General features: G+C 35.9%; 1 protein-coding gene across 2 annotated transcripts in view; it reads right to left on the bottom strand.

The window, feature by feature from the left end:
• Positions 1-26824, bottom strand: part of LOC110450605 (sushi domain-containing protein 2-like) — a 68394-nt gene that overhangs the window by 7731 nt on the left and 33839 nt on the right. The gene's annotated exons all lie outside the window — the stretch shown is intronic.

Below are 26824 nucleotides of genomic sequence, written 5' to 3'. Positions count from 1 at the left end.
AAGTGTGTACGAGTTGTTTACAAAATCGATGTCGATTTAGGCTACGCTGTAAGCGTATGTACAATAGTTGTTATATATGTTATATAAGTACCGAAATGACCCGATTCAGCTACGAACTATACCTCAGTTAACAATTATATAAGTATGAGCGTATAGAAAGGCAATTCTTACCGGTGGTACCAAGAGACTGCATCCTGACCTGAGCTATGAAAGTGTTGGTTTTCGTTCTAAATAATGTGAACTCCCCTACTCCATTGAATGTGTAAGACAGACCATCCGGCGTCACAAAATGGGGATCGCCAAAGTTTTGTGCTGAAATATTATAAAGGTCTCTAAATGAGGACGCAACTGAATATACATACAAATGACCATAGGATGCACTTCATGACATTTGTATTTGTTCATCTATTATAACCTAAGGTAGCGGTGAATTTTAAGTTGGACAAATTCGTGGTTCTTTGAGTCTTGTTTAATCTTATCATCGATAAATGTAAATCATTATCAAATGCTATTGAGACATAAATATTTATAGTTTTATTTTGTTAAAATTGATAAATTGGAAATTAAGAGGAATATAATAATGTCATACGCAAATAGAGACTAGATTGCCCATCTTTGATTATAAAATAAGCCATTAATCATCTTCAAAATGTCATTAATCATGAGAGATACATCCGTATTCAGCTTTGTCAAAATAGACTTTAGGGAAGCTAAAAGAGAGCCAAAAAATCTTGCTTTTCAAAGCAGCCAAAACAAAAAAACTTATGGCTAAACGATGATTATTTTTTGCCAAATATGGTAAAAAAACAAAAAATCCCAAACATGTGCAGCTGGTTAGGAGTCGAAAATATTTCAGCCCTATTTTACTCTGTTGTGCCCTTTTGCTCATGGTATAGTTGAAGTTCTATACTAGAATTAAAGTGAAGAATTTCCAATTGTTTACCACCAGCATTTACAGAATGGAAAATAGCAAGAATATAGCTTATATTTCAACTGGGAATGATGTGTTATTTAAGATATAGAATTCAAGGATATAGATATTTGGAAATGTATTAATAAATATAAAAGACGTTGCTTTACCTGGCGTATTTGGGACATACTCATTGCAGTTTCCAGGCGTACGCCTCTGATGAAATCTGTAACACTCACTCGGAACATCCGACTGAAAAAGGTGAGGATACGCACAACAATGGTAGTAGGGGGCCGTATCATAAACAATGTTTGACAAATACGGAACTGCGTCATCTGTATCACCGAAGTAGTGATAACGTTGTAGTGATCCACCACCGGACGACGTCAGCATATTCATGATGCTTCCATTATCGTCATAGCAACACAGCTGTCCCGTTCCTCTTGTTCTATTAAAACAAAGGCACGCCCAGTGAAACTATTAAGTCGATCATGTAAATGTAATAACAAATTAAAACATTCTCTTTGGTACAATTTGTACCAAACGTGAACGAAAAAAGGTGCATCATGTCGAAAAATAGACAGCAAAATTACAGGATCGTTAAGGCAAAGGGTAAAATCAAAGGAACCGCCTTTTATGAAAAGAACCCACTAAAAGTCTAGAAACCAAGACTTAAGAAACGGGACTTAGTTAACATGTGATTAAGGATACTGTCAACATGTACATTTGGGCGGTATTTAAATTTTTAGATCCTGTTGCGTTGAACATTTTTCGCTGTAATATGGTTGCGCAAATTAAAGTTTTAAAGTGAATAACTATGACTAATAAAATATATTACCTGTAACTGAGCGAGATCGGGTTATCTCAGTCGAGGGTTAAGATTCTGTAACAAAACCCCAACCGAGGCGTAAGCCGAGGTTGGGTGTTACAGAATCTTAGCCCGAGACTGAGATAACCATATCTTGCTCAGTTACAGGTAATTGATTTTTTGTTTTTCTCGCACCTTTTAGTTCGAAAAACAAAACATTTTGCTAAAAACTTTATGTATCCCGTTTTGGGCCTCAAATGATAATGACCTCTTCACTACTGAAGCTACATTTGAATGCTTCCGCGTAAAAATGTAGTCCGTTCTTACATAGATGACAACGTATTTCACAGTGTAGATTTTATTTTATCTACAACATCAGATGTCAAAACTATATATATAACGACTAAACAGAACATTTATAATGCAGATTGTCAATTTCAAGCAGTTAACGCGCGGATGAATACATTGCACTGTACAAATTCCGCGAAATGTCACGTAAATGTGCAAGACAAATCTGACGAATTAGAAAAATCTAGCATGTGGTATGCCGTGGGATATCTCTGTTTGAGGTGCGAGAAATAAGCAGCTTTGCCACATACTTCTACATATTGTACGTCTGTGGTTGATAAGCACATCTAACAGTCAATTATTTAATGACAGAAACATAAACTAAATGAGAAAATATCAAATATTTCACTTTAGACGTTAACATAAGGGGCGTGATTGGATTCAAGTACTACATTATGTTTGCTATATGATGGACAGAGAAGAAATATGTCTTTCTCTTACCCGGGGGTGTTCAGTCGGAAGCACTGTTTGGCATGGGGATGGACCAGACAGTTGATTGACGTGTCAGCATCCGATTGTTGAGAACCGTCCGGGGATTGGCACATGGGATCGGGATGGAATCTAATAATGTCGATCTCCGCTTGGTCAAGGCGACATGGACACACCTGTACATCTACTCCGGACAAAGATGGTAGCTGGTCATCTGTTGTTTGCCATCGCGTACAGGACGCTTTAGATTCGGTGATATTTTTTGGTATTACAACAAAAGCGTCTGACCATACTCTCTGTCTTTGAGTTCTAACAACAGATGAAAAATTCCAATTATTTCAAAATTATGCTTTAACCATTGAAAACACGCAGTTTGTAGCAATTGTAAATTAAATGGAGCTTTCGATATAATGTGTAGTATAGAATAAATAGAGGTTATACAACGAGTGGTTGTTGAATATGTTATTTATTTCACTCGAGTTAGGTAATTTTCAAAAGTTACAAAAGACACGAGCTTTAACAAGTGTCTTTCTGTAACTTTTGAAAATTAACTAACGAGAGTGAAATAAATACTATACTCAACAACCACGAGTCGTGTGATCTGTTTCTACCACAGTCTCAGTCAGAAACAGCTGGAGTGTGACCTGATTTGAATAACATACACACGTGTGTTTGTTGACAAGGCTGGCGTAGTTATAGTACCCATATGTAAAATGTCACTCATTAATATTCAAATTTACATATATATTTTTTACAAATTTAATAATTGTCAAAATAAATGTTTTGGCAACAACTTCGTGAAAAAAATATAGTAGATGAACGTCTTTAAGTATTGAGAGTATGCAGTATTGCATTTATTTATATTTCTTTTAAGATTGCCTTAATAACCCCCTTTTCCCCATCGCATAACCTCACAAAGTCACCAAAATTTGACAGCAGACGACGTAAACAAAACAGCATGTGGCAAAAAGCACGTGGAAAAAGTCGTCCCGGTCAAAGTTCATCTTCTCGACCAATCAAAACTCTGGAAGGTCATATACCACGTGTGGTGTATAACTCATATTTATCTAACAGTCTGCATGTTTATGCAATGATCTGAGAGTGGAATAACACAGCGTATTGTGGTAGAAATATATTTATCACATATTGAACTGTTTTTTAGTGAATATACCCATGTCATATTTTTTGACGGATTATCCCATGTAATATGACCTATCAGCCCTATGATTGGTTGTAAGTTTCAATTGTTTCAATTGTGACGTCACAGTACATGACGTCACAGACTTACGCACTGGAGTCAAAATGGCGGCTTTTTACATTAAAAGGTTGCATGAAAATTGTCGTTTTACACGAATAAATGCCACAAGTCTTGATATGTGATAAAAAGGATCTTACACTCGTTTTCATTTCATACGAAATTTATGAAACTCATCACGAATTTCATAAATCTCATATGAAATGGAAATTCATGAAAGATCCTATATACATGTATATTCAACCGACTCATCACATGATGACGTCATCAGTTCAATCAACAGATGTCAGATTCAGGAAACGTACATGAAACAAACTTTCTGAGTAAATTTGCAAATGTCTTCAATCATACTGGACAAATTGGAATCTCTGAGGTGTTAGTCAGCTCTAGCAGAGTACATACATCAACAACAATGAAATACACAGTAAAATAATAACGTACTGGTCGTTTCCCTGAGTCAGCTCTACCAAACCCAGGACAATGACGTCATCTTTAGTTTCAAGGGTAAGCATGACTTCAGTTTGCATTGAGTCTATGTACTGCGCAGCCTTGCTCTGGTAATATATACGTGGTATGTGGTCCTGGTCGGGCTGTAATTAATCAAATGACGTATAGAGCAAACTATGTATGACATATTTTCTCATTGGAGTCAACAATGTTTAAATGGAATATGACTACATTATCGCAGCTTGGTTGAGTAATATAAACAAAACAATGGAAAGTTTATGTATAACCAATCATGTCAATGAATACATTTATAATGTGTTCTTAACATTTCATTACAAGTTTTTGATAACTATAAAAAGTACAAGAAAACAAATATCGCAAAACACTTATGGACACTTTAACACAAATGTTCATGGTGATTTTCTCTCTGCTTACACTCTAATATAAAAAATGTACTGTCTGTCTCCATTTGGCAGACAGAACAGTGATGGTACAAATAGAAAGTTTGATCAATAATGTATATGAACGATATAATCGAGTACATTTAAACATCGATGTTTTAGATGTTGGTCGCATGTTTGTGGTTTAACGTCCTCGCAACAGCAAGGGTCCTATGGGGACGGCTGTCTAGGGAGACACAACAGCCAGAGTCATATGGGGACGGTTGTCTAGGGAGACACAACAGCAAGGGTCATATGGGGACGGTTGTCTAGGGAGACACAACAGCAAGAGTCCTATGGGGATCGCTGTCTAGGGAGACACAACAGCAAGAGTCCTATGGGGATCGCTGTCTAGGGAGACACAACAGCCAGAGTCATATGGGGACTGCTGTCTAGGGAGACACAACAGCAAGGGTCCTATGGGGACGGCTGTCTAGGGAGACACAACAGCAAGAGTCATATGGGGACGGTTGTCTAGGGAGACACAACAGCAAGGGTCATATGGGGACGGTTGTCTAGGGAGACACAACAGCAAGAGTCCTATGGGGATCGCTGTCTAGGGAGACACAACAGCAAGAGTCCTATGGGGATCGCTGTCTAGGGAGACACAACAGCCAGAGTCATATGGGGACTGCTGTCTAGGGAGACACAACAGCAAGGGTCCTATGGGGACGGCTGTCTAGGGAGACACAACAGCAAGAGTCATATGGGGACGGTTGTCTAGGGAGACACAACAGCAAGGGTCATATGGGGACGGTTGTCTAGGGAGACACAACAGCAAGAGTCCTATGGGGATCGCTGTCTAGGGAGACACAACAGCAAGAGTCCTATGGGGATCGCTGTCTAGGGAGACACAACAGCCAGAGTCATATGGGGACGGCTGTCTTGGGAGACACAGCAGCACGGGTCATATAGGGACGGTTGTCTAGGGAGACACAACAGCAAGGGTCATATGGGGATGGCTGTCTAGGGAGACACAACAGCAAGAGTCATATTGGGACGGCTGTCTCGGGAGACACAACAGCAAGAGTCCTATGGGGAACATGGTCTATGGAGACACAAGATCAAGGGCCATATGGGGATGGTTTTCTATGGAGACACAACAGCATGGGTCATATGAGGACGGTTGTCTAGGGAGATACAACAGCCAGGGTCAGATTAGGATGGGAACATAGGGAGACACCACCGGGAAAAGAAGTAGGTAGAAAAGAAAAGAAAGAAGACAATAAAGATAAGAAATGAAAAAGATCGCAAGTGATTCAATGGAGGCAGCAGATTGACGGGTTTTTGTTAAGCTGGAGAAATCGTAATCTCTAGGAAGTTATTTGAAGTACATTCATCGTATAATTGTGTCGAAAGTAGGATCAAACAAAAGGAAAGACATTACTGCAAAATGTATTTGATACAGAAGGAAATATAATTCTGTTGTTTTGCAATAGCATCTTAATATAATATTACTTTTATAGTGTAGATTTCAATGTACGATCCTTCGATATCAAACGGGATGTGTGGAGTTGACCACGTCAAAGTAGCTTCATCTCCTCTTCTCCAGTTAGACGGGTCTAGTCTTTGTAGCACTGGTTTCATGTTTAAAGGATTCACTGCATCAAGTAAAAATAAAAGACGACACTCACTGTATAGATGTTGTGTTGCTGACACTATTTTAGCACTGCTGTTTATACATAAGCATGATTATGAGAATTTCAAAATAAGATAATTAAAAAACAACGGTTTATCATTCTATCCTTGAATTAATAGTATTCTGTCTAATCCCAATGCAACAAGATTTACAAAACATGAATCAATCCGATCTATTATTATCATGTTATTTCTATCATACCCGGTATGTTGACCTCACTCTATTAAGCGAGTGTGTATTGATCAAATCTAAATCTTAATGAACTCTCTCTTATTGAGATAAACCACTAGACGATTCTACTGTAGTTTTCAATTCAGTACAACTGTAGTAGAACTGGGGCACGACACTGCTGCTGATCAGGATGTTTGTTAGGAAAACTTGTTTGGTTATTTTGCTTAACGTCATATCAATAGCTAAGATCATTTAAGGACGTGCCTCCATGTGTGTTGTGTAAGCGTGCATGTTTGTATGTGTGCCGCAGACAGGGTATGTTAGTGTATTTGCCGCCTTGTATATATAGTGCTATCTAACTGAGTTACAATGCTTTAGGCACCCAGCACAGCATTCCGACCGGTCACTTTATACTGACAACGGGTGTAGCGGTTGTTGTCATTACCCTACATGCTGAACGTTAAGCTAGACAACTGTATCCAGGGATCGAATTCCAACTGCCTGGTTCTGATATATTTTGTACACTCAGTACACTATCGTTAATACCTTAATTGTTATGCAGTCGTATATGTTTCTATTAAGAAATTTTCCAATGTATGTTTTTTTCTCAGAAATGTTAAATGAAAGCTATTTTCATGCATATGCAAATGTGTATGATTACAGTCGTCGGCAGTTATCTTAGTCACGAATTAAGTTTTTCTAAAATGTATATTAGATGTTCCGTTTCATACTATGCAATAGGTAAATATGGAAAATGTGTATTTTGCAAGTTAAAAAAAAGAACTAATAATGACCAAAGCATGTTTTATTTATCATAATCCCAAGGTTTAAACTGTGTCGTCACGATGAAATCGTATATCATTTCAGTGACGTTACAATCATTCATTTATTATTGATACAACGTTCACGGTAAACGGTTTTCTTTTTAAAAAGTCAATTTACTGCGAAAAGATAACGAAAGCGTTAATCATCATAACTTTATTATTTCACAGCTATGCTATGCTGTCAACGAATCAAGCTGAGAAGTGATTGTAAATTACAGTTTGTGGTGACATAGGTTAGCTACGACAATTTTCTTTACTTAATACTCACATATAGTAATTATTCCTTCATATGTGGCGCTTTGCTGATTTGATGACGTCACAGTCAACGTCACACTGACATCACCAGTGGTATAAAATATGGGTGTAACGCAGGCTACACTGAACTGGGAATGCATCACACAGTTTAAAGATGAGGCTCCTCTCCCGAACACAGCTGTCAAGGTGTCGTTGGATTGGATGCATGGACCAGACAGCAGTTTTTTCTCTCCGCCAAACATGTGGGAATATCGGGGTGATATAGTCAAGGTTCCTAGCACAAAATATTATACACATGCACTTTATAGTATTTTCCAATGTAAATTAACTGCTTTTATATCCTAAAAAACCCCCAAAAAGCTAGTAGGATAACTGAAGTTAAAATAGGCTTATCGAAAATGCACCACAGTGTCAACACACAACGCATTCACGGAAGTACATCACTTGCTGATATTATAACAAAAGTATAGACATCTTAAACTCAAACGAAAAGACGAAAGCCCGATTGTTGTAGGAATTCCCGCCTTTATACTTGGTGTACATAAAATGATAAATATTGAGTAGATTTATCAGTGCCATTTATCAAATAAACGAAATAGCTCGTTATGATACAGTGACCTAGTACTGACCTCCTGTGTTACAGCCGCCCTGTTTGATTGTCTCAGTGTCTATTCGGAACACAAACTTCCCATTCACATGTACGTTTGACAATCGTGGGAGATTGATTATAGCGTCCGTTCTTGATTCGTTGACAGCATAGTAATTAACACCATCACCAGCATTGAATCCTACCTAAATACCCGAGAGTAAAAATGTTATAACAGTGAATCCTACCTAAATACCCGAGAATAGATATGTTATAACAATGAATCCTACCTAAATATCAGAGGGTAAAAATGTAATAACAGTCAATCCTACCTAAATATCAGAGAATAGATATGTTATAACAATGGATCCTACGTAAATACCAGAGAATAGATGTGTTATAACAGTGAATCCTACCTAAATACCAGAGAATTGATATGTTATAACAGTTAATCCTACTTAAATATCGGAGGGTAAAAATGCTATAACAGTGAATCCTACCTAAATAACCGAGAACAGATATGTTATAACAGTGAATCCTACCTAAATATCAGAGAATAGATATGTTATAACAATGGATCCTACGTAAATACCAGAGAATAGATGTGTTATAACAGTGAATCCTACCTAAATACCCGTGAATAGATATGTTATAACAGTGAATCCTACCTAAATATCTGAGGGTAAAAATGTTATAACAGTGAATCCTACCTAAATATCAGAGGGTAAAAATGTTATAACAGTGAATCCTACCTAAATACCCGATAATAAATATGTTATAACAGTGAATCCTACCTAAATATCAGAGGGTAAAAATGATATAACAGTGAATCCTACCTAAATACCCGAGAGTAAGAATGTTATAACAGTTACTCCTACCTAAATATCAGATGGTAAAAATGTTATAACAGTAAATCCTACCTAAATACCCGAGAGTAAAAATGTTATAACAGTGAATCCTACCTAAATATCAGAGGGTAAACATGTTATAACTGTGAAGAGAATAGATGTGTTATAACAGTGAATCCTACCTAAATTCCCGAGAGTAAACATGTTATAACAGTGAATCCTACCTCAATACCAGAGGGTAAAAATGTTATAACAGTGAATCCTCCCTAAATACCCGAGAGTAAGAATGTTATAACAGTGAATCCTACCTAACTACCCGAGCGTAAAAATGTTATAACAGTGAATCCTACGTAAATATCAGAGAATAGATATGTTATAACAGTCAATCCTACCTAAATATCAGAGAATAGATATGCTATAACAGTTAATCCTACCTAAATATCAGAGGTTAAAAATGTTATAACAGTGAATCCTACCTAACTACCCGAGCGTAAAAATGTTATAACAGTGAATCCTACGTAAATATCAGAGAATAGATATGTTATAACAGTCAATCCTACCTAAATATCAGAGAATAGATATGTTATAACAATGGATCCTACGTAAATACCAGAGAATAGATGTGTTATAACAGTGAATCCTACCTAAATAACAGAGAATAGATATGTTATAACAGTGAATCCTACTTAAATATCAGAGGGTAAAAATGTTATAACGGTGAATCCTACCTAAATATCAGAGAGTAAAATTGTTATAACAGTGAATCCTAACTAAATAACAGAGAATAGATATGTTATAACAGTGAATCCTACCTAAATAACCGAGAGTAAACATGTTATAACAGTGAATCCTACCTAAATTCCCGAGAGTAAACATGTTATAACAGTGAATCCTACCTAAATAACCGAGAGTAAACATGTTATAACAGTGAATCCTACCTCAATACCAGAGGGTAAAAATGTTATAACAGTGAATCCTACCTCAATACCAGAGGGTAAAAATGTTATAACAGTGAATCCTCCCTAAATACCCGAGAGTAAGAATGTTATAACAGTTACTCCTACCTAAATATCAGATGGTAAAAATGTTATAACAGTAAATCCTACCTAAATACCCGAGTGTAAAAATGTTATAACAGTGAATCCTACCTCAATACCAGAGGGTAAAAATGTTATAACAGTGAATCCTCCCTAAATACCCGAGAGTAAGAATGTTATAACAGTTACTCCTACCTAAATATCAGATGGTAAAAATGTTAAAACAGTAAATCCTACCTAAATCCCCGAGTGTAAAAATGTTATAACAGTGAATCCTACGTAAATACCCGAGAATAGATATGTTATAACAATGAATCCTACCTAAATATCAGAGGGTAAACATGTTATAACAGTGAATCCTACCTCAATACCAGAGGGTAAAAATGTTATAACAGTGAATCCTACGTAAATACCCGAGAATAGATATGTTATAACAATGAATCCTACCTAAATATCAGAGGGTAAAAGTGTTATAACAGTGAATCCTACCTAAATATCTGAGGGTAAAAAATTTATAACAGTAAATCCTACCTAAATATCAGATGGTAAACATGTTATAACAGTGAATCCTACCTCAATACCAGAGGGTAAAAATGTTATAACAGTGAATCCTACGTAAATACCCGAGAATAGATATGTTATAACAGTGAATCCTACCTAAATTCCCGAGAGTAAACATGTTATAACAGTGAATCCTACCTAAATAACCGAGAGTAAACATGTTATAACAGTGAATCCTACCTAAATTCCCGAGAGTAAACATGTTATAACAGTGAATCCTACCTAAATTCCCGAGAGTAAACATGTTATAACAGTGAATCCTACCTCAATACCAGAGGGTAAAAATGTTATAACAGTGAATCCTACGTAAATATCAGAGAATAGATATGTTATAACAATGGATCCTACGTAAATACCAGAGAATAGATGTGTTATAACAGTGAATCCTACCTAAATTCCCGAGAGTAAACATGTTATAACAGTGAATCCTACCTCAATACCAGAGGGTAAAAATGTTATAACAGTGAATCCTCCCTAAATACCCGAGAGTAAGAATGTTATAACAGTTACTCCTACCTAAATATCAGATGGTAAAAATGTTAAAACAGTAAATCCTACCTAAATCCCCGAGTGTAAAAATGTTATAACAGTGAATCCTACCTCAATACCAGAGGGTAAAAATGTTATAACAGTGAATCCTCCCTAAATACCCGAGAGTAAGAATGTTATAACAGTTACTCCTACCTAAATATCAGATGGTAAAAATGTTAAAACAGTAAATCCTACCTAAATACCCGAGAGCAAAAATGTTATAACAGTGAATCCTACCTAAATTCCCGAGAGTAAACATGTTATAACAGTGAATCCTACCTAAATAACCGAGAGTAAACATGTTATAACAGTGAATCCTACCTAAATTCCCGAGAGTAAACATGTTATAACAGTGAATCCTACCTCAATACCAGAGGGTAAAAATGTTATAACAGTGAATCCTACCTAAATAACAGAGAATAGATATGTTATAACAGTGAATCCTACTTAAATATCAGAGGGTAAAAATGTTATAACGGTGAATCCTACCTAAATATCAGAGAGTAAAATTGTTATAACAGTGAATCCTACCTAAATTCCCGAGAGTAAACATGTTATAACAGTGAATCCTACCTCAATACCAGAGGGTAAAAATGTTATAACAGTGAATCCTACGTAAATACCCGAGAATAGATATGTTATAACAATGAATCCTACCTAAATATCAGAGGGTAAACATGTTATAACTGTGACTCCTACCTAAATATCAGATGGTAGAAATGTTATAACAGTGAATCCTACCTAAATTCCCGAGAGTAAACATGTTATAACAGTGAATCCTACCTCAATACCAGAGGGTAAAAATGTTATAACAGTGAATCCTACCTAAATATCTGAGGGTAAAAAATTTATAACAGTAAATCCTACCTAAATATCAGAGGGTAAACATGTTATAACTGTGAATCCTACCTAAATATCAGATGGTAAAAATGTTATAACAGTGAATCCTACCTAAATATCAGAGAATAGATATGTTATAACAGTTAATCCAACCTAAGTATCATAGAGTAAGAAAATAACAGCGAATCCGAACTAAGTGCCCGAGAGTAAACATATCATAACAGTGAATCCTATCTAAGATCCAGAGAGTAAGAATGTTATAACAGTGAATCCTACTTAAATATCAGAGAATAGATATGTTATAACAATGAATCCTACCTAAATATCAGAGAATAGATATGTTATAACAGTTAATCCTACCTAAATATCAGAGAATAGATATGTTATAACAATGAATCCTACCTAAGTGCCCGAGAGTACAAATGTTATAACAGTGAATCCCACCTAAAATCCAGAGAGTAGGAATGTTATAACAGTGAATCCTACCTAAATATCAGAGAATATATATGAAATAACATTGAATCCTACCTAAGTACCCGAGAGTAAGAATGTTATAACAGTGAATCCTACCTAAAATCCAGAGAGTAAGAATGTTATAACAGTGAATCCCACCTGAAACCCTATATTATAACAAATGCTCAAAACATTACTACTTCTATGGGATATATGGTAAAAAACAGAACGCCATTTGCAGATGTTGCCTAGTAACATTTTAAATGAAAAGTTGACGGACAGAAGGACATTTGGACAGGGTGAAAGAAAAAATAATAACATTAAAATAAATAAACTTAGTTAATTATTTTTATGATAGGATAAAGAGAAACCCAATGTATGCCTTAAAAACTCAGTGGAGAATATATAACGCTTGAAAGTTAATGGAAAAGAACTAAGGGTTTCCAATTAATGCGCTTTCTATACACATTTTACCTGAGCTGGTGTTCCTCGCAATCCCTCGGCAGGAGTACCGCCGCTAGCCGTTCCAGTCGTCCAAGTTATCTCATAATAGTTGTATATTGTGAACGAATGTCGACCATTGGTGATAAGAACAGCTTGAAAAGAATTTCTTTTCTAAATCGAATAAAAGAGATACATGTCTTTAAAACAGTTTGTATATTATGGAATCTCATTGAAATATATGAAAAAATGCTGCACTGTCAAAATCTTTGAGTGTGTACAAACGCATACTGTTTCATATGTTTGATTTTGTGAAATATTATTTTCTCGTTTGTAATTAACGTTTTCAACTTATCTGCATAGTTTTAACTTCATGATTTGTATTTGAACAGTTCGGTCAATATATTATTATTAACTAGGGAACGCCGGCCATTTTGCAACTGCTGGTGAACCAGTTGTTGCCATTTCCCTTAATGCTGAACGTTATGCAGGGAATAACAACTACCATTTTTGACGGAAGTCAGATATGCAGTGATGCATGAATGCAAGACAATTTATCGCTATGTTCATAGACAACATTATGACACTTTACGTCTCAACGGTTGTCGTATGACTCTGTCCATATACCTTTCGGTATCAGTGACAGATTATACATTAACCAAAGGGGCCGGATGCCCGAGGGCTGTCATTAACCGGAGGGGCCGGATGCCTGAGGACTCTAAGGCCGATACGGAGTATGATATAGAAATAGTCATATGCTATCACATCTTTATCATTACACCTCTTAACATCAACATTATACCGCAATAACACATAAATCATAAATATACATGTTATTATTAATATAATCACATTCAATTTTAAAATAAAATAACAAAGTAAGAAGGATTGCCGTGTGTACAGTGAGTGCTTGTTTCAGTAAATGATATTTGGGTGTATTTATTTTTCTGAAAAGTGTTTATCCGGAAGTTAATTAACATATGTGGCGCGTGCTGGGCTTGTATGACGTGCGCCAGTCGGATATGGGTTGGTTCAATAATATCACGTACGTGCAAAACAACCCATATCGTGGACAAATATATGACAAAGAGCTATAATAATCCTGTCATGTTAAAGCACCAGCAACCTAGTTTTTTATTGTTTTATATGGCTAAATGGGTTCGTTTGTTGAAAGAGAAACTCAACCATCCATGTCTCATAACACTAATCTGTTTAAACGATCTACTAACATTCAAATCTTGTTTTATCTGATGTAACAGGTTCCCGTGAAATTCAAAGCTCTAATCAATTTCAAAATTAAATAAACATTAGAAAATGTGCCGAATATAAAATAAAAACTGTTCATAACGCGTTAGTTTAAATGTGTCTAACAATGACAAATCCAGCAGGCATAATAACAGCCTCGATAACAATGGGAAGTCACCCCGAAAACAATACAATCTTCACCGTGCAGGCCTTTCTTATTGTTTAATGAGCTAATAGACAGTATGCCCATTTTACCATTAAGTATTAACTAACTTGTACCTTTGGATTCCACATAAGTATGGTATCTATAACTATGTACATGTATGTTACGAACTTATCAAATGTAATAGCCGTCTCCAATAGTCCTGTGTTTCAATTTAAACAGGTGTATACAATCATCAGACTACATAAATATACCCTATAATGTATGCATATGATGTAGTAACAGCAGGACATTAATTTTATTTCAAATGTGAATTGGCTTGGTATGAATTGATTTCTTGTAAATATTTGTATTTCCTTCGTAGAGTGCTTATATAAACATACTTGCCCAAAACGTTGTTACATTTCAATAGCAGTAAGGACCGTTACATATGAATGTTTCCAAACTCGACAATGGTCGTGTTTCACTGTTTAAGTGATCGGGGATTATTTATGACTTTACGTCAAATTCAAAGTTTTACGAGACTTCCGTACAATGATAACCAGATAATGTGGTTATGCAAAACAGTTGTTCAACCATTCATTATTAACAATGTTTATCTGGTCTTAAATATTTAAGTCGTTTATATATAAGAAAATTATTTGATGATAAGAGGATAAGATAAAAAAGTAAGATGAAAGAAACAAAACCTTTGCTGCATCGGGTGTAAGTGCTCCAAAAAAGGCGACATCATCCCAGGTGGCGATAAATACCCAAGCCGCCTCAAAGCTCGACTGGCTCGGATAAAACAGTCTTACGTCGTCTGTGGCTCTCTGAAGGATTGATGCACTTGTTGTTTCTCGATACCAAACCGTGCCGCCCCTTAGTATGTCGACATCCGCCCAAAATGGGGCTATTAGCCGGCGTGCACCGTTTAGGGGAAAGGGGTCAGGCGTGAATTGGGTCAGGGTTCCCAGAAAGCTGATTACACCGTTAGTATTTACCTTAAACAAGAACAAAAGACGGAATGACATTCAATCATACATTTGTTCTGACATAAGCGTGCGCATGAAGTTCAGTTTTCAAAGTAATGAATAGGTCAGATAGTAATTAAAATCGAACTTTGATCTTCAGGAAAATAATTGAAAGGGAATTAAGCAGTAATAATGTTGGTTTACCTGCCAGTCTGGTCTTGTATTGTCGGGTTAGCTCTTGTACACCGATACTTAACCATTGACTACATATAAAGACTAAATACACTTGGTCAATGACTAAATACACCTGATCTGATCATGGACTTAATATACTTGATCAATGAAAGGTATCATTATATGGCACCTGATCAAGAAATCACGACAAAATATGTGATCAACTACACGTCTCGTGATCAAATATTTCGTGTGATCAAAATATGAATCACAAAATAATACTTGATCAAGAGATAAATGAATAACATAAAAGTGAAATATCAGCATTTTACGCGTTGCGTAAATCAGCACAAAAATGTGAAATATATATATATATGGGGCAAAGAAGTAATTCCAACAGTGTGGACAAGTTTAGGTTGTCAAATTTTCGGAGCAATCCGCTCCTTTATCAAGACACAGTGAAACAGAACAGTTACATGTACATATACATCATATTACAAGGAGATAGAACTGATATACTATAATTGAAAATATAGCTATTATATAAAACCAATAGTCCCCTCGGCTAAAGACAGCCGAAGGCAGCAATTAAGCTGAGAGCATCGAGGACAAGGAACGCTTATAGTCTAAATATCAGAACGCTCGCTGGCTCTGCTCTATAGCGAAAGTGCACTAAGACGACTCGCCCAATGAAACACAACGACGACCCGCCAAATGATAACCAAAATCGGAGAAGAATCCCTCTAGAAAACTCTTTAACTACTAAATATATGTAGAGGGCCTATTCTTGCGCAAGATGCACTATTACATAAAGTGAGTCACCAAGAGATAAGCACCAGAAAGAAGAGACGAGATGTAATTATTTAGTAGTTAAAGAGTTTTCTAGAGGGATTCTTCTCCGATTTTGGTTATCATTTGGCGGGTCGTCGTTGTGTTTCATTGGGCGAGTCGTCTTAGTGCACTTTCGCTGTCATGTTCAATAATCTGAAATGAAAAGTTTGTTATGAATTAGGGTTAGTATTCAACCTTGCTCGCTACAATATGGACGCTACATCGTTTTATTCCATTGAGGTGCTTTCGACTGCTCACATCGACAGCCATTTTGCCTTCAACAATGGGGCGCACTAGCAATCAAAATTACTTCCGGTTAATTTGAGCAAATATAAACAATGGTTACGCAGTGATCTTTTAGCAGACAAATCAAAATAACTCTGATATTCCTAGCACTTCTCAGCATTATAATTACGAAAACAACTCGATTGCGAGGAAAAGGTAAACTGGTACACGTGTTTTTGTTGTCAACAAGTCGATTTGACCAAAGCAATTCTGATTCTGATTGGCCAATACATATTGATGTACGCAAGATGGCTGTCGATTTGAGCAGTCAAAAAGCAACTCAATTGAATAAAACGATGTAGCGTCCATATTGTATCGAGGACGGACATGACATCTAGTCAAGTGAGTGAGAAATGAATCAACTGAAATAAAGGTATGATTATTTTCTCTGACAAACATGTATAACTCTCGCAATCGCTGTCGCCAGATTTCGACGACAATCCCCGCATTTTAAATAGCAGTCGATAGCTGACCGTAAACAGGCGACCGATCAGATTTTTTTATCCTGCGATTATGGTCAGTTTTAGCGGATTAGTTTTTACCTTGAACTGGTTTACCTGTATACAGCTGTACGTGGTGGATATACAATGAACTGGATTAATTGACATAGACTTAAATGCCTTGAAATCACAGAATGTGACATTGATCAGGTATAGCACATCAGAATCCAATGTGATCATAGGTGAATGGTCAATGCATTATCACTGCCTATATTCTCAGGTATATCGATATCATATTGAAAGAAAAGTATCTGTCAGCGGGTGGTCATGTTGCCCTAACAACCTTTATAACGGATACTAAAGTTGTTTATACCTTCAACAAGGGACAGGTCATTACCACATGGCCAGCTGTATGCCAGTTATTTAAATTACCCCTAATGCCTAGCTGCTGGTGTGGGGAACACACAGTAGGCCCATAAGAGGAGGGCTTTTACGTCCATGTATGTGTAAACCGTCATTTTTGTGGGTTTTTTTCTTTAGACTATTATGATAGTTGGAATAATTTTCACGTAATGCGTTTATAAGGATTTTGTTTTACAATTCGTTTCGACAAATACATATTCCGTTAAATTTGCGACCGAACGTTTCACAAACGCTTTTTAAATGGAAATATGCAGACGCAAGTGCTACGGAAACGATACGGAGGTGCTACGGAAACGCGACGCACGTGCTACGGAAATGCTACGGTAATGGTACGGAAGTACTACGAAAATGCTACGCAAGTAATACGCTCAAAGTGGAACAGCGAACGTGTAATATGATGTATATGCACATGTAACTGTTCTGTTTCAATGTGTCTTGATAAAGGAGCGGATCGCTCCGAAAATTTGACAACCTAAATTTGTCTACACTGTTGGAATTACTTCTTTGCCCCATATATATATATATATATATATATATCAACAAATAAAGCGCTTCTAATAGTAAATTATGGTCGTGTTATGATCTTTATTATCTCCTATTATTTATCTCTTTCTTCTCTTTCTGCTACAAAATAGTACATACAATCAAATTCAATGTTAAAACGTTCACTCGAAATTAACATTTTTTGTTTTTGATTTACTATCGTATACTAGGTGATTTTCCTTTTGTTTGCATTGTTGATTTATTAGAATACTGTATCAATATAAATTAGGTAAATACAGGCAAAGTATGTATTGTCGAAAGCATTAAAAGAGTGCGCGTGCTGATCAGAATACATATTACATGTTGAAAGTGTTATGTACTGTTACCAAAAAATAAATAATAAAAAAGATAAAAAAAGCGCTTATCCCTAAAGTAGTGCCAGTCTACATCAAGACGGGTTCATATTACATTTATGTACAAAGAAGAATGTGTAATAGTGGATTGATCTTTAATGAGCGGTCGTTGATTTGGTTTAGGAATGGAAACAACGTCATTTTAAAGGGAAAGTAAGACTAACGAAAACAGTACAACAGTTTTATATATTTTTAACTAGTGTTTAAACTTCATCGAAATTAAATAACATGGTTAAACATATTTAAAAAAAAATCAAATAATGAACCTAATGGTGTGTATGTGTCCTGTTAAAAGGGCGCGGATCGCTCCTAATGTTTTACAACTCTACAAAGTGTAAGCTGTTGAAAAAAACCCAATAATAGTTAGCTAGCCCCCGGAGTGTTTTCTTGAATTGCATTGAGCGTTATATTATAGTTGTTTATGTTTATAAAAGTTACTTGTCCAATGGAATATAAAACTGACACGAAACGTTACAACACTTACGTATAAACTGTCGTGTTGGTTGTTAAAGAACGGGAACAGAGTACTGATAGTAACAACTGGTGAGCTGCCATCATCATTCTTAGGGAAGTCACTATCACCCTGCGATACTCCAAACGGGTAGAATTCAGCAAGTGGGATTCCATGAGACAGCTTCGTAACGAAAAGTACCACAAGCCAGATATGTAGCAATGTGCACATCATGTCACATTAAGTGTGATCTTCCGAATAGGATCTTACAGGGGTGTGCTACTTATATAAACGTCACGTTTTTAATATAGGCGGCATGTTAAGAACCACCATTACTTGTGACATTCTTTTAAGATATATACTTATATTTAGCGTATGTTTAAATGTTGTGTCGATACGGATACTTTGAGATCGATACACACAGAATATCAGTATCGATAAATCATTTAAACATAGGTAAAATGTACACGTAGCGAGAAAGCCAAAATAGTCAAATAATTTGAATGCAATATAATAAATCTGCATAATTTTTTTATTTAATTTATATTGCAAATCTGTTTGCTATAAAAAGATTACGGATCTGTTATAATACTGTATGTAAACGGCAACATTGCTGTTTATTATATAAAAACTGCAGTGAAAATTGTTATGATACTGTACTGTATTAAAAACAGAGCAACTGGCATTCGTAAAAGACTATAATTATGTTGTATGTCATAACACTATGTTTATACAGCGTAATTAATATATTTGTTTGATAAAGGCTTTAGTGAAATACATGTTGTCATAATACTATATGTATATGGCGTGATTGATATTAGCTAGATAAATACTTTAGTGTATGGTGTGCTATCATAATACTTAATGTTTATGCCATAGGTTTTTTTTAGATAAAGACTATAATGTATGACATGTCATTACATACTTTATGTACATATCATAAATGGTTTTTTTTAGATAAAGACTATAGTTTATGGCGTGCTATTAAGGTACTTCATTTATGCATCGTAGTTGGGTTTGTTAGATAAAGACTTTATGTATGGTGTAATGTTAATGTAAAGATATTGGCTGGTTGCAAAGGCTCTATAACCACAGATAATAATTTGTGAACCGCTTTGAGACGACCTACGATCTAGGTTGTGATAAAGCGGTATATAACAACCTCGAATTATTATTATTAATTATGGTGTGCTATTATATATCATAGTGAGTGTTTGTTAGATAAAGACTAAAGTGTATGATGTGTTATTTTAATACTTTTATACACAGTTTGTACTTTTTTAGATAAAGACTAAAGTAAATGGTGTGTGTTATATGTGATAATTTGTTGAAGGCTATAGTGAATTACGTGTTGTCATAATACTACATGTATATGGCGTGATTAATGTTTGTTAGATATCATCACTAAATGTAGACTAAGTAACATGTAAGCTTGCTGGTGAAATAAATACCTTCGTCAAGTAGATTGAGTTGAAAATAAAAACTTAGTCTGCCTAATTGCAAATTTTGAAAACATCCTTCCATTTTGTTTTATAAGGTTCAATACGCTACTAGTCATGTGTCTGATTGTAGAATACATATTTACCTCCATCCTAATTTGATTTTGACTTTGCAATGCGATGCTCACTAGTCTAGAGTACTATTACCCATTAATGATGATAAGAGTCAAACGTTTGATAAGTCCTAAAAAGGTTTTTGGTAGATATCTTTCAAACAGGTTATCTAAGATATTTCATTCGTAACGAGAGAAGTTAGCAGTAGGGCCACCAATACTCTTGTTACGTTATCTATTCATTTTCTACCAAATACCTCATTAAACTTTTACTTTTTAACCCTTTTCTGACCCGCCTGTCTAGTTTCCCCGACGTTCCGATGGACGTTTACTTATTGGAAGGTCTGTAATCGTCCGATTTACCAAAGCGACTAACTAAACGGGCAATATTTGATGTAAACATCATGGCGACCCGATGATGAGATTTACCTTGCAAAATGAGAGCGACAGATAGCCCGTCCTCTTTAAATTTCATGTATCTGCGGGGTTATTGCTTTTACTGGTTTTGGACTAAATTTCGTGCACTGTATCTACTCATTTAAATTATTCTCATTCTCAGACGAGTAATGTACCGACCCTTTAACGTTTAACTATGTTAAATTAGCTGTTATACGGTGTGTTGAAAAAGATAATATAGAACTAAATAAAACCGATAGTTATTGTCAAAAAACAAAAAAAATCGAATATACATCAAAATAGCAAATCAATTACGTGCTAGATAGAAACTCTATTAAACGATGGTTCCTAACACTGCACCCAACCAAGTACCTCTGAGCTAGGAACAAACACTTAGTTTGGGTATTTCTTGATATCACGTGGTGTGTCAAATTTGGTTCGCTTGGGGATCAGAGCATTATCAACTCCTGCCAGCTTCCTGGTCTAACATAAAGCAATATATACACATGACAAACACTGAATACATAATACCTAAAAAAGAAATAATTGACAAGTAAAGGAGTGCCTTAGCCGGAGTTAATTGGCGGGGGTAGATAACGTGTATATCATAATTATAAGTGTGTTCTGATAGTGAAATTGAAATTTAATCTCCTGGTCTTTCGGTGATGGAGTATGTGCTATAGTATCACAATGACGATTAGGTGATATCATCGTGACGAATTATTAATATCACTTTACTATGGTGAGGTGGCAGGCCATACGACTCAGCCAAATGTGTTCTGATAGTGAAATTAATATGTAACCTCCTTGTATTCCGGTTATGGAGTATGTGTAATAGTATCACAATGACGATAAGGTGATATAGTCGTGACGAATTATTAATATTACTATAGTATGGTGAGGTGGCAGGCAATACGACTCAGTCAACTGTGTTCTGGTAGTGAAATTGATACTTAATCTCCTAGTCTTTCGGTGAAGGAGTATGTGTTATAGTATCACAATGACGATTAGGTGATATTATCGTGACGAATTATTAATATCACTTTACTATGGTGAGTTGGCAGGCCATACGACTCAGCCAAATGTGTGCTGCAACAATTCTGCACCTATGTTGTTCGTTATTCTATGTGATGTTCCATTCTCACATTTTCCAGAGGACTCGGTGGTCAAGTGGTTAAGGCGTCTGCCATTCTGCTACCACTAGGCCTCCACCACTGGGTCTCGGGTTCTAGGCCTACGCTGGGAAGTTGCTTGGTACTAGCCGCAGGTCGGTGGTTTTTTCTCCGGGAACACTGGCTTTCCTCCACCACCAAAACCTGGCACGTCCTTCAATGACCATAACTGTTAATTGGACGTAAAACACAAACAAACTAAACATTATTAACTCTCGTGTTTTTCTTGCAATTTCTGATGTTTTTATTAGTTGTTTTCTCTTTCCCACCCCAATTAAAGCTAATGTGCCATTCCATGTTGCGTTTGCTTTCAATGTGGTAAAATATTTAATAAAACTAGAAAAGGTCTGTAAAATATGAATTCCCCCGTCACCATGTGAAATTAGATTCAGTGTTCGATGTCCTATAAATAGTAACAACCGCTTTGATCACGGGACGGGACGGACATCGGCAACACTAAATGCCCCCCCCCCCCCCTCCATTTTATGGCGGGGGCATTACATATGCCCGAGAGACAGGGAATTGAGACGACATACAAGGAAAAAAATAAAGATCATAAACGCACCTATCCTTAACACTCAGGTAGATAGGTAGATATCAACAATATAATAGACGTGAAACAGACCGTAAATCATGATAAACACTTCCTATAGAATTTTTTCATCATTACAACATCCGATGTTCCCTGACATAGATTGACGCCTATCCAGGGTAGACAATCATGACTACGTAGATTGACTGGACAACATAGCGCTTTGATCATATGGGTATATTACACAATATGAAAACTGATATATATCGTTTTATATAGTTATATGTGTTGGCTGGATTTAACCGTCTCTCTTCACATATCATACCATTCTCGGTATCCAGGGGTTACGCTCACAGAGAGCGAATGTGAGCGTAACCCCTAGATATTTAGGATGATGTCATGCAGGAGGATGGGAACATTTAGCCCCTATTCTGTTATCTATTTAAAAAACGAAATAGAAGTTCTTTAGGTGAAAGTGGATGTCGAATTGATTTCCTTTATTATTACTGTAGTAATTCAGAATATTAATATCGAAAACAGATGTCATTCCTATTCATGTATATACTAATGCGTTCATGTATAAAGACAGACAGACATTCTTTATTTCCTCTTTTACAAGAGATTAAAGTCAATCAATACATACATATATGTTTACATTTCAAATTACATAAAGATAGCGTTCATCAATAGAAAAAGGAAGATAGTTACAATAACGTGTCAATCTCACACACCATTCTTTCTAGATTAATTGACATATTGATCATCATATTTTCCCACTCGTAGTCTTCTAGTAGTATATTCACACGATCTCCTAATAAGAAACTGCATTGGTTTTCATCCTCTATATTTGTAAATGAAATATAGGAGGGAACTTCTAAAGCATTCACCACACCATCCATCATTAAGTCACGCGTTTCAAACAATTTCGGACACTCAAGCAGAAAATGAAAAACAATATCAGCAGTAGATTTACCACAAAGTTTACATAATACAATATCGCGTTCAAATATAAATGAATATTTCATTAGCTCTATTAACTGCCACATGCATTTATGCGATTTTTGCTTGGTACTCAGTTCTAATATGGGGTTGATTCCCTGATAACTGTGTATGGCAGAATAACGACGCAATTCCGCTTTTGTAGATAGTGCATCTCTCCACTGTATATGATAGAAATCTGTAATAAATCTTTTAATAAAGCGTTTCCAGCATAATTTTGGAGGTACAAATATGTTGGTTAAAAAGTCAATTAAAAATGATTCTATATTAAACTTTTTCATGATGTTGAACACATCTGGAATAAATCCTATTTGTACAGCGGACAGTTCGCCAAACATGAACTGACATAATCTAATAATAAACAAGGACTTCCATACAAACTTTACATTTCCTAAACACAACTTATTCCAAAATAGCAGTTTTTTAATTTCTACCTCACTCCAGATGTTAAAAACTCCTAAACATTGTGAAGTTACAGCAGTTGATGACGTTTTCGGTAGTCCAATACAACGCCTACAGACATATCTATGAGTGAGTTCTAATTCTTCAACAGATTTATTGGTATAAACGTTCCAAAGTTCGCTTCCATATAGCATACATGGATAAACAACAGATTTTACTATATTAAAACTAGTTACAGGATTAAGTCCATTAGCGTGAATGCCTATACCAATAAGAGAGTTTAAACTTTTCCTTCCTTTCACACAGGACTCGGTAATACCACTGTCTGATTTTAGGTTACATGTAAAGAATATCCCAGCATAAGTTTTCTGTGTAGTACGTGGAATAGCCACTTCTCCAAGAGAACAAGATATTTTACTACGTTGCTCTGATTTCGATCGACGTGAGCGATCGAATATCATAAAAGAACTTTTAACAGAGTTATACTTAAAGCGCCACATAGCAGAGTAATAATATACAATGTCCAACTGTTTTTGAAGAAGAGAAAGCGACGCGGATAAAAGTAACGTATCATCTGCTAACAATACACAGGGTATGTGTATATCTTTAACTTTTAACCCGAAATTCCGATTGTCTAGCTCAACAGCAAGATCATTGATCATTACCAGAAAACACCATGCGGATAACACTCGACCTTGACCTACCCCCTGACCTATTGGGTACGTATTACTACGTTTACCATCAAAAAACACCGATGACGTCACATTAGTAAATGAATCAAATAATAGCCTCCAAAACTTGCCATTGAAACCTAAATTGTATAATTTGTACATAAGACCGTTTAACCACACACTATTAAATGCTTTTTGATTATCAAGAAAGGCAGCGAACACTTTTGATTTTCTTTCTATATAATATGAAATAGATTCCTTTACGGTGAATGCTGCCGTGATACTTCCACAGTGGTCCCTGAAACCTTGTTGAAGCTTATGGGGAAACTGTATGACATTACACTGCTTTAAGATTCTAGAGAATAAAACCTTTTCCAGTAACTTTTGCAGGATCGGTGTAAGAGTTATGTCCCTGTAATTATCCATTAGCAATCGATCTCGCTTACCACCTTTAAAAAGAGTAATTACTATACCAAATTTGAAATGTTCAGGGTATGACTCCCTTTCTGTTATGTCATTAAAACATGCAACAATTGAGTTAAGCAAATTACAACTAACATATCTTATATGTTCTAGAACTATCCCGTCGTGTCCACCGGCTTTTCCACTATTCATATCTCTAATAGCCTGTTTGACTTCCAAAACTGTAATGGGGTCGTCACAAATACCGTCATTATTGTTAAAACTATTAACGTACATACGGTCGACCATGCGTTCAATGCGTTTCTTGAACTCGTCATCAAAGTGTGGTTCAATGAGAGGACTTGATAAATTACGAAAATGTTCATACCACGCTTCTCTCAAAATATCAGAATCACGAGTAATCTTTCCATTAACCAGTAATTCATACGAGGAAGCGTTTTTACTTACATTCCTCTTTGTACGTATAGCTTTATAAAATGTTCCGGTGTCGAGTTCTGCCCTTTTTTTCAAGTTGTTCAAACTGTTCCCTTTCGTACTGTTCACGAGCGAGTTTTAATTCATTGCGAAATGATCTCTTCGCGGTTTTATAGTTTGTGTAGGTCTCATGACCTTCACCACGTGGACGACCTTCATCGATCCATAAAGACCGCATATATCTCATATTAGTATGTAGAGATTTCACATTATTATAGTTCCAATACGGTTTCAAATAATGTCTGTACCGTTTTGTAGGAAACGATAACTTTGCAGCAACATTCATTATTTTAGCAATCTCAGAGATATCAGCCGGAACTTGTATTTGTTCCAATAGCATATCTCATCGTTGTTTATATGTGTTTATGTGTTCTTCCGTTACTTTTTTCCAGTTAATAGCCGAATCTAGCAATGGATAATCACGTTTATGACAGTTCATTCGAAATGTAAGCTGTATCGGACTCTATAAAGGCATTAAAGAGATATTTCCCTGTTAGATTTGCAACTGTATTTATCTTATGATACTGCATTCTAGAGATCGCTCTTGTTTTAAAACTTCACGCAACCATGGTCTAAGCGGAGTATGTTGAAACTGGGAATTATAATTGTATTCACAACTACAAGAGCTTTTAATGAAATATATCGAGCGGGATTCCTGCTATCAATTGAAATGTGAATTTCAAAATACTGCTTATTTCTATAGGAGACTATAGCGGGGTGATAGGTATACTGAATTGAGCTCACTTTCAGAGTGGGTTAAACCTATCAGATCCGTCATTGAAAACGAACAAGCAGCTTGAAGTCCCATATATCCATACACATGTACAATCGTGTGGGTAGATAATGCGTCTAGTGGCTTAACCCTTGTCTGCAGATATTTTTTCACTTTCAGCAAGCAAAAATATTAAGGCTCGTTTGACGATCAAGAAAACCCTATATTTTCCCAAGTTTTCAAAGGCCGAAAAACTAGCACTAGCTACATTTGTAACCAGGCTTCTGTATTGAAACCTGTATGAATGCTGGTTAATGATCAACTTACCGAACTACAATGTAGCCCTGAAGCTTCACAAGAGTTTTTCCAAAGACCCTTTTATTGCTGGTTCTGCTAGTTGCAGTGAAGTGTTACGTGGTGTTTTATCTTCACGTATGCTTATATAAGGTCCGGTATCGATTTTATAATGACCAGTCAGAACGATTTTTTTCTTTTAACAACATCCAAGCCGTAAATGTTTTGTTTAAGGTGCAAATGAAGCTACGATAGAGTAAGTGGTTATTTTGTACATCTTCGTTCATACACTGATATGTTGTGATAGTCAAATAACTCATATTGTACCAATCAATAGCCGAAAACGGCAGATTTACGCTGTGTTTCTATTTCAAAATAACGCACAGCCTTATTGACAAGCGTGAGATCCTAATTATATGACGCTAACGACTACGCTACCAAATAGTACATAGGAACTATTTGTTGTATTTGTGGAAATGGAAAAAAAAACATTTTACTACACTGTCTCATCCT

The sequence above is a fragment of the Mizuhopecten yessoensis genome, unplaced genomic scaffold (genome assembly GCF_002113885.1).
Source record: "Mizuhopecten yessoensis strain PY_sf001 unplaced genomic scaffold, ASM211388v2 scaffold5345, whole genome shotgun sequence".
Lineage (NCBI taxonomy): Eukaryota > Metazoa > Mollusca > Bivalvia > Pectinida > Pectinidae > Mizuhopecten > Mizuhopecten yessoensis.
The sequence above is the reverse complement of the archived record's forward strand: the minus strand, read 5'-3'. Positions and strand labels throughout refer to the sequence as shown.